The sequence below is a fragment of the Triticum dicoccoides genome, chromosome 3A, assembly GCF_002162155.2.
Source record: "Triticum dicoccoides isolate Atlit2015 ecotype Zavitan chromosome 3A, WEW_v2.0, whole genome shotgun sequence".
NCBI lineage: Eukaryota > Viridiplantae > Streptophyta > Magnoliopsida > Poales > Poaceae > Triticum > Triticum dicoccoides.
In genome coordinates this window covers 645,935,972-645,947,064 of record NC_041384.1, presented here as the reverse complement: position 1 = coordinate 645,947,064, position 11,093 = coordinate 645,935,972, and positions in this window count along the sequence as shown.

The window sequence follows — 11,093 nt, the reverse complement described above, 5'->3', positions numbered from 1 at the left end:
TCGGCTCGACGCATCGTCGAGCGGTTCACTGGACTCGTTGGATGTGAATTCGCTTCCGACGGCTTCCTCCCCCCGCCCTACGGACGACGCTGAAGTGTTGTCTCAACGGGTTCCAAGCCGGGAGGAGGAGGTCCTAGAGGCGCCGCAAGGCGACCTCCCGAACTCCAGGAGTAAAGGGGATAAAGCCCCCCCAGGGCTCCAAGTCCGGCTCTAGGCCGGACACCGCTCCGGAACCTTTAAAGGTTCCAGAGTCCGGCGGGGGACCTCCTTCCAAGAGGAGCAAGCCCACCATGCCGGTGACCCCCGTCCAACCGGAGGCGCCGGACAATCTGTTGGAGGCGCTCCAAGGCGCCTCCATCAACGAGGAGCACCGCACCATTATGAGTGCGGTGGTCTGGAAGGTTTAGTCCACCAAGAGCGGACTGACTGAAGCTTGTACTAGCCTTTTAACAGGCTTTGAGGTAAGTAAAGAATGTGTAAATAATATTACCGCATAGACAGTAGCCCCTGATGCTCTGTTTGGCGTTCGGGAAGAAAAGCCGAATAGAGGATCAAAATTCGCAGGAGTCTAACAAAAAAGAGTCAATATGCATATGCAGGCTTCCCTGCTGGCGTCCGCCGCACTGACTACGGAAGTGGACACGCTAAAGCAGAACCTCGAGAGCTCCGAGCAAGAGCTCGGGCGTGCCAAGAAGCAGCTCGAGGACAATGAAGGTAAGAAATACCTTATTTAAATATATATAAAAAGGTGCAATTGCAAAAAATGACAGGATTATCGTGGCTATTGTAGGGGCCACGTCTGAGGTGGCGACCCTTAAGCAAGTGCTGGTCGAGGCCGAGAAGAGGGCGACCACGGAGCGCACCGAGCGGGAGAAGTACGAGGCCCAGGTTGGAAAGGTACAGCAAGAGCTCCAGGTTCTCATGAAAAAACATGAGAGTTTGGAGCTTGACTCAAAGACGCGAGCGTCCGAGCTCGCGGCGGCTATTGAAAATGCCATGTCTGCCAAGGCTGAATCCCAGAAGACCCTCTAGGAATTGGATGAGGTGAAGAAGATAGCGGCGGGTAAGGCATTCTTTATGCAAAGCAAACACATAAACGTGAGTTGCTTGTTACTTACCCGAATCCGGAGCTCTCCAAGAGCGTTCGCAGATCTTCCCCGGAGTGTGTCCGATGCTGCCGCATTCTATCGAGTCGAGGAGGACAGCTCGACAGAGAAGGTGTTCTGGTCTCAGTATGTTGAGGCTGGACACCCCGTGCCCCTGAGCGACCAGCTAAAGCAACTGGTCGAGCTCCACAAGGCGGCCGAACAGGCCATGAAGGGCCTCATAGTTCGGCTGTGGCCTGGAGAGGCTCTGCCTGGGAGCTATTTCGGGCTGGTGCGGCAGCTGGTGGGGGCCTGTCTGAGGCTCGAAGTCATCAAGCGCTCCGTCTGCATTGAAGGTGCCCGTAGGGCCCTTGCCCGTGCTAAGGTGCACTGAGGCAACCTGGATGCTGAGAAGCTTGTGAAGGACGGGCCACCGTCGGGGAAAGAGCATCGCAAGCCCGAGAATTACTATAAGGATGTTCTGAAGGGTTCCTGCCTTGTGGCGGGTGAATGTTCTAGGGATGTAATTTTTGAGTGAAACTTGCTCGTTTTGTCCTGTGCGCTGAAAACTTGTTCATATGCGCTAAGCAATGCTGTTGGAATTTAAAATATTACCTTCTATGCGACTGTTTATCAATTCTAAGAGATGGCGAGTCGTCGGCTTCTGCCCCCGTGCCGCTAGTGCTGGGGTGTTCGGGGATAAACCTGAGCGCTCTTTTCCCCATGTTTGGGTCCTTCGAGGGAGGCGCTCAGCCCAACGAACAAGGCAATCGGACTATAATGCGTGAACACTCTCACTTGGCCATAGAATTCTATAATTTTAAATTTCGACGAAGCCCCTGGTATTCGGAAGACCGAGTTCAGGGCGCTATCCACGCCTTGGCCGGACAGAGCCGACTCCTCGCTCTAAGCGGCATAAGTCTTTAGGGACTCGAAAACCCTCTCGAACAGCGACCAACTCTCGCTTCATCATGATAGTCAGTTTTAGCTTTCTCCACTGAGGTGCTCGACCCAGCTCAACTGGGGCACAATCGCAGTGGTTCTCCTAGTGCTACCTTAGCCGATATAGCGGAACGTAAGGCACCAAAACATAGGAGCCGGGCAAACCCAACTATTGACCCAAGACATGATTCGGAGCCGATGCATATAATGCTATAAGTTCGGGGTGCCGCACTTGTTAAAGTGTTCGGACTTCTCACACCGTATTGAGGGGTACTAAAGCCCCTGGCGTATTTTGGCCGTACCAAAGTGTACGGGTGCAACATGTCGTTAAGGAACATATATTTATAGAAAAAGAGTAATGCAAAAATAGACAAAAGCTATGCATTGTTTATTAAAAAGGGTTGCGCTCAAAGCAGAACGATACAAATAATGCGGTAAGCAAAAGGTTGGACTATTTAACATGTCCGTTCCAGGGGCAGGCTGCGAAATGGTATGCGAAACAGGTATACTGCTCGTGATAGAGACCACCTGGGAGTTCCATAATGCGGCATGGCTTGTCTGCTTCCCTGGTTCTTGCATCGTTTGTGCGACAATTGAACTGCCGAACAGGCCTTCCGAAGAATGGAGTCCTAAAAGTAAGAGAAAATTAAAAAATTGGCAGCCCCTGGTGCGGTTTAAGCCGTGTTTCGCGCATGCCGTGATGGTTCCCCTCCCCCTGTACCCATGGTATTTCTAGAGCGTAGTTATGTGCGCGAAGCACTGGTGTCGCATTTTTGCGAGGGCTGGGGTTGGGGCCGCATTGCTACGCCTGCTTGGAACGTGCCAGGCGGTCTTGTTGTAGGTTACTCCGGGCGCGCTTGATGGTGTCCGGACGTTTAATGGCCGGACTGGAGAACTACCTGGAGAGGCTGCTTTGTACTTCCGCTGCAAGGGCCGCCGTGTGCTCCTCCGTTCGGAGGGAGCGTTCGGTGTTTCCATTGACCGTAATTACTCCTCGAGGGCCTGGCATCTTGAGCTTAAGGTATGCGTAGTGCGGTACCGCATTGAACTTGGCAAATGCGGTTCGCCCGAATAGTGCGTGATAGCCACTGCGGAATGGGACTATGCCGAAGATTAACTCCTCGCTTCGGAAATTATCCGGAGATCCGAAGACCATTTCAAGTGTGACTGAGCCTGTACAGTTGGCCTCTACACCTGGTATTACGCCTTTGAAGGTCGTTTTGGTGGGCTTAATCCTCGAGGGATCTATGCCCATTTTCCGCACTGTATCCTGGTAAAGCAGGTTCAGGCTACTGCCGCCGTCCATAAGGACTCTAGTGAGATGAAATCCGTCAATAATTGGGTCTAGAACCAATGCGGCGAATCCGCCATGACGGATGCTAGTGGGATGGTCCCTTAGATCAAAGGTGATCGGGCAGGAGGATCATGGGTTGAACTTTGGGGCGACTGGCTCTACCGCGTATACGTCCCTTAACGCGCGCTTCCGCTCCCTTTTGGGGACGTTGGTTGCGTATATCATGTTCACCGTCCGCACTTGTGGGGGAAAACCCTTCTGTCCACTATTGTTCGGCGGCCGGGGCTCTTCGTCGTCATTGCTATGCAGCCCCTTGTCATTTTCGGTGTTTAACTTGCCTGCCTGCTTGAACACCCAACAATCCCTGTTGGTGTGATTGGCCGGCTTTTCGGGGGTGCCATGTATTTGGCACAAGCGGTCGAGTATTCGGTCTAAACTGGAAGGGCCCCTAGGATTCCTTTTGAATGGCTTTTTCCGCTGACCGGATTTAGAGCCTCTGAATCCGGCATTAACTGCAGTATCCTTAGTATTGTCGCCGTTAATGCGGTGCTTCTTCTTGTTGCGACACAACCTGCCACTACTGTCCCTGGTATCCAAATTACTAGGGTTCTTGGCCATATTGTTGCTACGAGCAAGCCAGCTGTCTTCTCCCGCGCAAAAGTGGGTCATGAGTGTCGTGAGTGCTGCCATAGATTTTGGCTTTTCCTGTCCTAGGTGCCGGGCAAGCCACTCGTCACGAATATTGTGCTTGAAGGCTGCTAGGGCCTCTGCGTCCGGACAATCGACTATTTGATTTTTCTTTGTTAGGAACCATGTCCAGAATTGCCTGGCCGATTTCTCTGGCTGCTGAATTACGTGGCTTAGGTCATCGGCGTCTGGTGGTCGCACATAAGTGCCCTGGAAATTGTCGAGGAATGTGGCTTCCAGGTCCTCCCAATAACTGATTGATCCTGCTGGCAAGCTGTTAAGCCAATGCCGAGCTGGTCCTTTAAGCTTGAGTGGGAGGTATTTGATGGCGTGGAGATCATCGCCGCGGGCCATGTGGATATGAAGGAGATAATCCTCGATCCATACCGCAGGATCTGTTGTGCCATCATATGATTCGATGTTTACGGGTTTGAAACCCTCGGGGATTTGATGATCCATTACTTCGCCTGTGAAGCATAGTGGGTGTGCGGCGCCTCTGTACTGGGCTATATCACGACGTAGCTCCAATGAGCTTTGTCTACTGTGTTCGGCCCCATCGGATTTATGTCCGGTGTGACGGTTATTGTCTCGAGTCGTGGGGCGCCCGCGCGATCCGTAGATCGATCTTGTTTGCCTTGCCTTGTCCTCCAAAATATCTCGTAGGTCTGACGCATTTTCCCGTGCCTTGGTACGGGGTGCGGCTTGAGTGGAGGGCCGAGAGGCCTCTTTGTCGCGGCCACGAGGTGGCCGGTCGGCCGTATCAAGTGCTTCCTCCTCTAATCGGGGTAGCAACCTGCGCTTTGGGTAGCTCTTGGAGGGGCGTTTGAGTTTATGCTCTTCGGCCGCAAGGACTTCAGTCCATTTGTCGACTAGCAAATCTTGATCAGCTCTAAGCTGTTGCTGTTTTTTCTTGAGGCTTCTTTCCATGGCCATAAGCCTGCGTTGAAAACGCTCTTGCTCGATGGGATCCTCTGGCACGACGAATTCGTCGTCGTCGAGGCTTGCCTCGTCTTCGAAGGGAGGCATATGATTATCGTCCTCGACCTCTCTGTCTGCCGCTCTCTCACGAGGGCTGGTTTCTCCATCCTCCTATGCTGAATCTTGCTGGAGGGGGTTTTCTTCGGCACTCTCCGGAGTATTATTATCTCCCGTGCTGGAATCACCGTATTTGTTTTGGCGGGATTTTGAGCGGCGCCGCTGACGTCGGCGCTTAGGCTGTTTCTTGGAGGGGTCATCCTCCGCTGTTCCATCGCCATCTCCTTCTTTTGGGGTGTCCACCATGTATATGTCATATGACAAGGTGGCTTTCCAGGGCCCGATAGGCGCTGGTTCTTCATCGTCTCCTACATCGGCGTCCATACCGTCGATGTCTTCGGAGTCGAAGTCAAGCATGTCGGTTAAATCGTCGACAGTGGCTACAAAGTGGGTGGTGGGTGGGCTTTGAATTTCTTCATCGTCCGTATCCCAACCTTGCCGACCATAGTCCGGCCAGGGCTCTCTTGATAAAGAGAGAGACTTTAGTGTCTTCAGATATCGCCGAAAGGCGAGTGCTGAAAGATGTCCGCGGCAGTAAACTCCATGATCGGCGCCCGACCGGATTCGATCGGCAGGGGCGCGAGGGGTTCGGAGTTCGGAGAGGAGTCTGGCTCCTTGGAGTCATGAGTCCCACGGAGTGCGGGGCTGGTGTTCGGCTCGATCGCCGTTGGGATCGCAGCCCCCGATGGTGTGTCCAACCACCCATCCTCGATTGGCGCAGTTGGCTCCGAATTAAGGGTCGAAGCCGATGCGGGTGCGGCCTCCAAGGCACTGTTCGGCGACAGAGCTAGATCATGCTCGTCGTGACAGTGCGGCGCGCTCGGCAGTGGCTCGAATCCGTCGAAGATCAAGTCCCCGCGGATGTCAGCCATGTAGTTTAAACTTCCAAATCTGACCCGACGGCCAGGGGCATAGCTTTCGATCTGCTCCAGATGGCCAAGTGAATTGGCCCGCAATGCGAAGCCGCCGAAGACGAAGATCTGTCCAGGGAGGAAGGTCTCACCCTGGACTGCATCGCTATTGATGATCGTAGGAGCCATCGAGCCTAATGGCGACGACACAGAGGAACTCTCAATGAAAGCACCAATGTCGGTGTCAAAACAGGCGGATCTCGGGTAGGGGGTCCCGAACTGTGCGTCTAGGCCGGATGGTAACAGGAGGCAGGGGACACGAAGTTTTACCCAGGTTCGGGCCCTCTTGATGGAGGTAAAACCCTACGTCCTGCTTGATTAATATTGATGATATGGGTAGTACAAGAGTAGATCTACCACGAGATCAGAGAGGCTAAACCCTAGAAGCTAGCCTATGGTATGATTGTTGTTGTGTATGTTGTCCTACGGACTAAAACCCTCCGGTTTATATAGACACTGGAGAGGGTTAGGGTTACACAAAGTCGGTTATAATGGTAGGAGATCTATATACCGGTATCACCAATCTTGCCTTCCACGCTAAGGAAAGTCTCTTTCGGACACGGGATGAAGTCTTCAATCTTGTATCTTCATAGTCCAGGAGTCCGGCTGAAGGTATAGTCCGGCTATCCGAACACCCCCTAATCCAGGACTCCCTCAGATGCATTGGGGAAATTTGATGGAGAAGGATAGAAAACGACACTATTCTCATGCTCCGGCATCTTGCCGATTACTCCAGTGGTCATCTACACCTTTTACCCCAACAACTTGGCCATCCTCTTGATTTGGCCATGATATTCCTTCCGCGGCCGGATATGCCAGCACAAGGAGCATCGAGCTTCTCAACATGCAACTCATCCCTGTGCTCAGCTCGCTCGTCCCTTCATGTGTTATTCTTGTGGTCATTCCCCTCTCCGATCATTCGATGAGACATATGAAAGCTAGTGGGATATAGCTACACACCGGAGACACATCGTGGCCCATTGCTTCCAAATCCAGGGGAAGTGTTTAGTGACGGGTGAGCATATGCGTGCCAAGCCTAGTATCTCCAATGTTGAGTGCTTGTGAAATGCGAGTTCCCCAAAGATCACTTGTATTTTAAAACACTTACTAATTTCAAGAAACCATGCATCATTTGAGTTTCTCTAGTGAAAAATACAAGCAAGCAGTTTGCAAGAAACCATGGATTATGCACGAATGCAAGTCATCTTTTTACGGCTTAATAGTTCACTGGTACGTCCGATATACTAGGGAAAACCCGCGAGGAGATACCACAAAAAACACGGAAAAACATAAGACAAGGGTAGATTGCAAACAAGTGTTTTCTGCTCCTAGCTCTAGCTGATCCCGGAATCAGAACCCCACGGATCTGGAATGCGGTAAATCTTGCCGGAATGGGTACCACTAAAGTCCTGACCGCATTCATCATTTTCTCCATTAATGCCGAACATGAGAGGGCAAGATATTACATGTATTTGGAACAGGGAGGAATGTGCCGATTGTCTATCATAGCATCCGACGTGTTTAACATCATTTAGTACGGTCCCTGATTCAGCATTTACCGTGGTTATTACAAGATGCAGGCCAGAAGATGGATTGATTCCGCATCATAGAACCTTACAAAAGATGAGGGCCCCAGGCGGGATTGATTCCGCAGCTTCCAGAACCTTCTAGAACGTGCAGAACAAGAATTACATGTTCTGTTTCGGGTACGAACAAGCCAACACGAAGAAGAACAAAGAAGGAAGAAAGGCTTCTTGAACAGACACTTGAACAAACAATAGGCACATTAGCTAAATGTCAATCGACTGACTTCGGTTTTGGGTCAATAGACACATTAGCTAAATGTCACAAGTTAATTGACTTCGGTTTTGGGTCAATAGACACATTAGCTAAATGTCATCAGTTGACGGACTTCGGTTTTGGGTCAGTCGATTTTTAGAAGGGCGAAGAAGTTCGCCGGAGGGCAGCGGTGGTGGGGGTGGCAGCACGGCGGTAGTGCAAGGTCGCCGGGAAAAATCTCCATCGGCATCAGGGCTAGAGGGATGGACAGCAGCATGACGGTGGGCCGTGGTTGGGGGGAGGGCGGTGTGGCGAGTGTGCGCGAAGCGCTGCGGGCCGCGGGCGGCGGAAGCAGGCGGCAACGAGGCAGTTTGAAGTTGAAGAAGCAAGCAGCAGGAGGTTGAAGATGCAATCTTGACCTTTGTTTTTGTACTATCAACCGGTTGATAGGAATTGACCGACGAAAATAATTTTTTTAGATGACTTGCCCCACGTTGATTGTTCTTCCGTACATACACATCCAAAACACAAGAAAAATACATTGGCGTAAGGTTTGTTTCACTAATATTAGACGTAAAGCAACATTAAAGATGTTGCATGTCCGATCGCTGCCCAAGGCACGGCCATACTTGTGATATTTCTGCTTTTACGGCATGGGCCACGCTACATCGGCGCATCGCACGAAGCGTGCGGCGAAGATCTTAAGTCAACGAGAGCCATGACGATGACGCATCAGCGGCTCGTTCTGACAGTGATAGTAATCGTTCGATAGTCTTAATATTTTGATGTAATTTTTATTATGTTTGAGGTGCTTTGTACTTTAATAATAGATCTGTGTTATTTTTGCAAATAAAAAAAACAAGAGCCACCACACTGGCGACAAACAAGCTGTGCATTGGGCGCCGCGATTCTCCATTCCAGGAAGCAAACGTGCGTGCTCTTCGATCTTGATCTTTTGAGAACTCTACGAAGCACGCACGCAAAATTGAAAATGTACGTACGGTCTCTGAATACCTGTCCGGCCTACGGAGACGGTCTGGTGCTAGTCCAGTGCCGGCGCCGACCACCTTTTAGTCCTCGGAAACTTGAAGCTGGCGTGGTCGGCCTCCTAGCCGCTGTGCTGTTTGGAAGTCAGGGGAGTGAATTTGCAAAGCCGATGTGCTGTGTGGACGGGTCGAGACGAGAGACTTTTGTTTCGCTCACCGGCCGCGCGTGCAGACTTTTGCTTCGTTCCTTCTCTGTGCAAAACAAGTCACGCATGACATGCTCCCATGCAATGCAACCACGTGGGTATACTTTGCAGTGTCCAGTGCTGGTGCCGATCACCTTTTAGTCCTCGGAGACTTGAAGCTCGCGTGGTCGGCCTCCCAACCGCTGTGCTGTTTGGGAGTCAGCGGAGTGAATTTGCAAAGCCGCTGTGCTGTGTGGACGGGTCGACGCGAGAGACTTTTGTTTCGTTCACCGGCCGTGCGTGCAGACTCTTGTTTCGTTCCTTCTCTGCGCAAAACAAGTCACGCATGACATGCTCCCATGTAATGCAACCAGGGAAATGTTTCCAGCCGGCAGACCGGCCGAAGCTTTCGGCCGGACCCGTGCGGGTCGTGCGATCCCTTTTGATTGTGGGTCTAGCGATCCCCGCGCTAGACATAGGCAGGCTCACATATAATATTTTTTTCAAACAACTTTATCATCTTCTCCGCATCGTGTCCTTTCTTTCCCTCGCAGCCTTCTTTCTTCCTCGCCATGAACGACGAAGCTTTGATGTTTTTACTCCTAGCTGCTTGCACCGGTGCTTCAAACGGCATGGATCGGGGCCGACGTAAAGATGGCCGACGGTGCTGAAACTGTTGTCGTCATCAAACTGCAACGACTGCCTGCTGCTAGGATAGCAGAGATGCCACAGCTACCTGCTGTCATGGCCGGAACCGCGTGTATACAGTGCTGCATCCGTGATCTAAAAAAGTTTCAACCACAGTTGAAGGAAGTTTCAACCATAGATAGAAAAGCTTCAATCAGCACTGCCCAACTAAAAAAGCTTCAACCATAGATAGATTTTGCTACTGCCGGCGAGGGTTTTTGCTACATCCATCACGGCGGAGCTGTGACCTCGTGCCGCCGGCGACGATGATTTGCTGCAACCGTTGTCATTTTTTGCTATGACCGATGCTTTTTTTTGCTACATCCATTCAACGACACATTTTTGCTATCATGGAAAGCTGCATCCGGCTGTATGTTTCGTTGACGGAGCTACGTCCCCACGATGACGGAGGTTATTTTGTGCAACAGTCGTCGGCTTTTGCTACGACCAATGAGAAAATTTGCTACATCCATTAATGGCTCAGATGTGACGCTAGACAACGGCGACAATGATTTTGCTGCAACCGTCGCTATTTTTTGCTACCACCGGCGAAGTTTTTGCTACATCCATCTAAATGGCGTTGATTTGGACGGCCTTTGTTCGTGCAACCTCGACCAGCGAGCATCGACGACGACGGTCAGAGTTGCGGCCGGTGACACGGTGGTGCTGCGACGGACGTGATATGGCGGCGACGGCTAAGTGCCGCAAGGATAGGGACATTGGGCGTGATGGCGACGCCGTCTTGCTGGAACCGGCGAGGACGGTGTGCTGCGATGGCGAGCAGCAGCGACGAGGGCGGCGAGCACCGGCGACGAGGGCGGCGACCGACGGAGGGAGGAGTTCCAGGCGAGGGGGTGGCGGTCGGCGGAAGGGATGACATCCACACGAGCAGGGGGCGGCGGCTGCGCAGCGCACGAAGAGAACGAAGGAGATGGAAGTCAACAAGCAGATCGGATGGTCAAAGCGCACTGGATCTGACGGTTTGGGCTAGACCGGCCCAACAGTTGGGCCGGTGCACTGGCACAGATCACTGCCCATGCAACCACGTGGGTATACTTTGCAGTGTCCCACTCCACATGCGGTGCGACGCAAGCATGCAGCACCTCAAGTCTTGGTTTTGACGTGAGATTTTTAAAGCCGCATGTTTCTCGTGCTTCGCAGCCAGCTAGGATGAAAATTTTCGTGCAATTAGAATGTTATTTTTTTCATAAAGAAATATAAAAACATTTAAATCACTACGAAGGGGGTACTATATTTGCTAACCCATTTGTTCTGCAGTCACATGCCCATGGCCAGCTAGAAATCTACTGGTGTAAATATTTATTTTATTTTTTTAGAAAGAGAAAGTACTGGCATGTTGCAAAATCTAAGTAAGATCAACTCCTTAGAGCATTTTCAGCTGTGCCCACAACAGGCCTCCCCAGGCCACTTTTTCGGCGCCGGTGCCGAAAAAACACCCTAGTCGCGCTTTCAGGACGTCAAAATCCGCCGGTTCGGCCTGT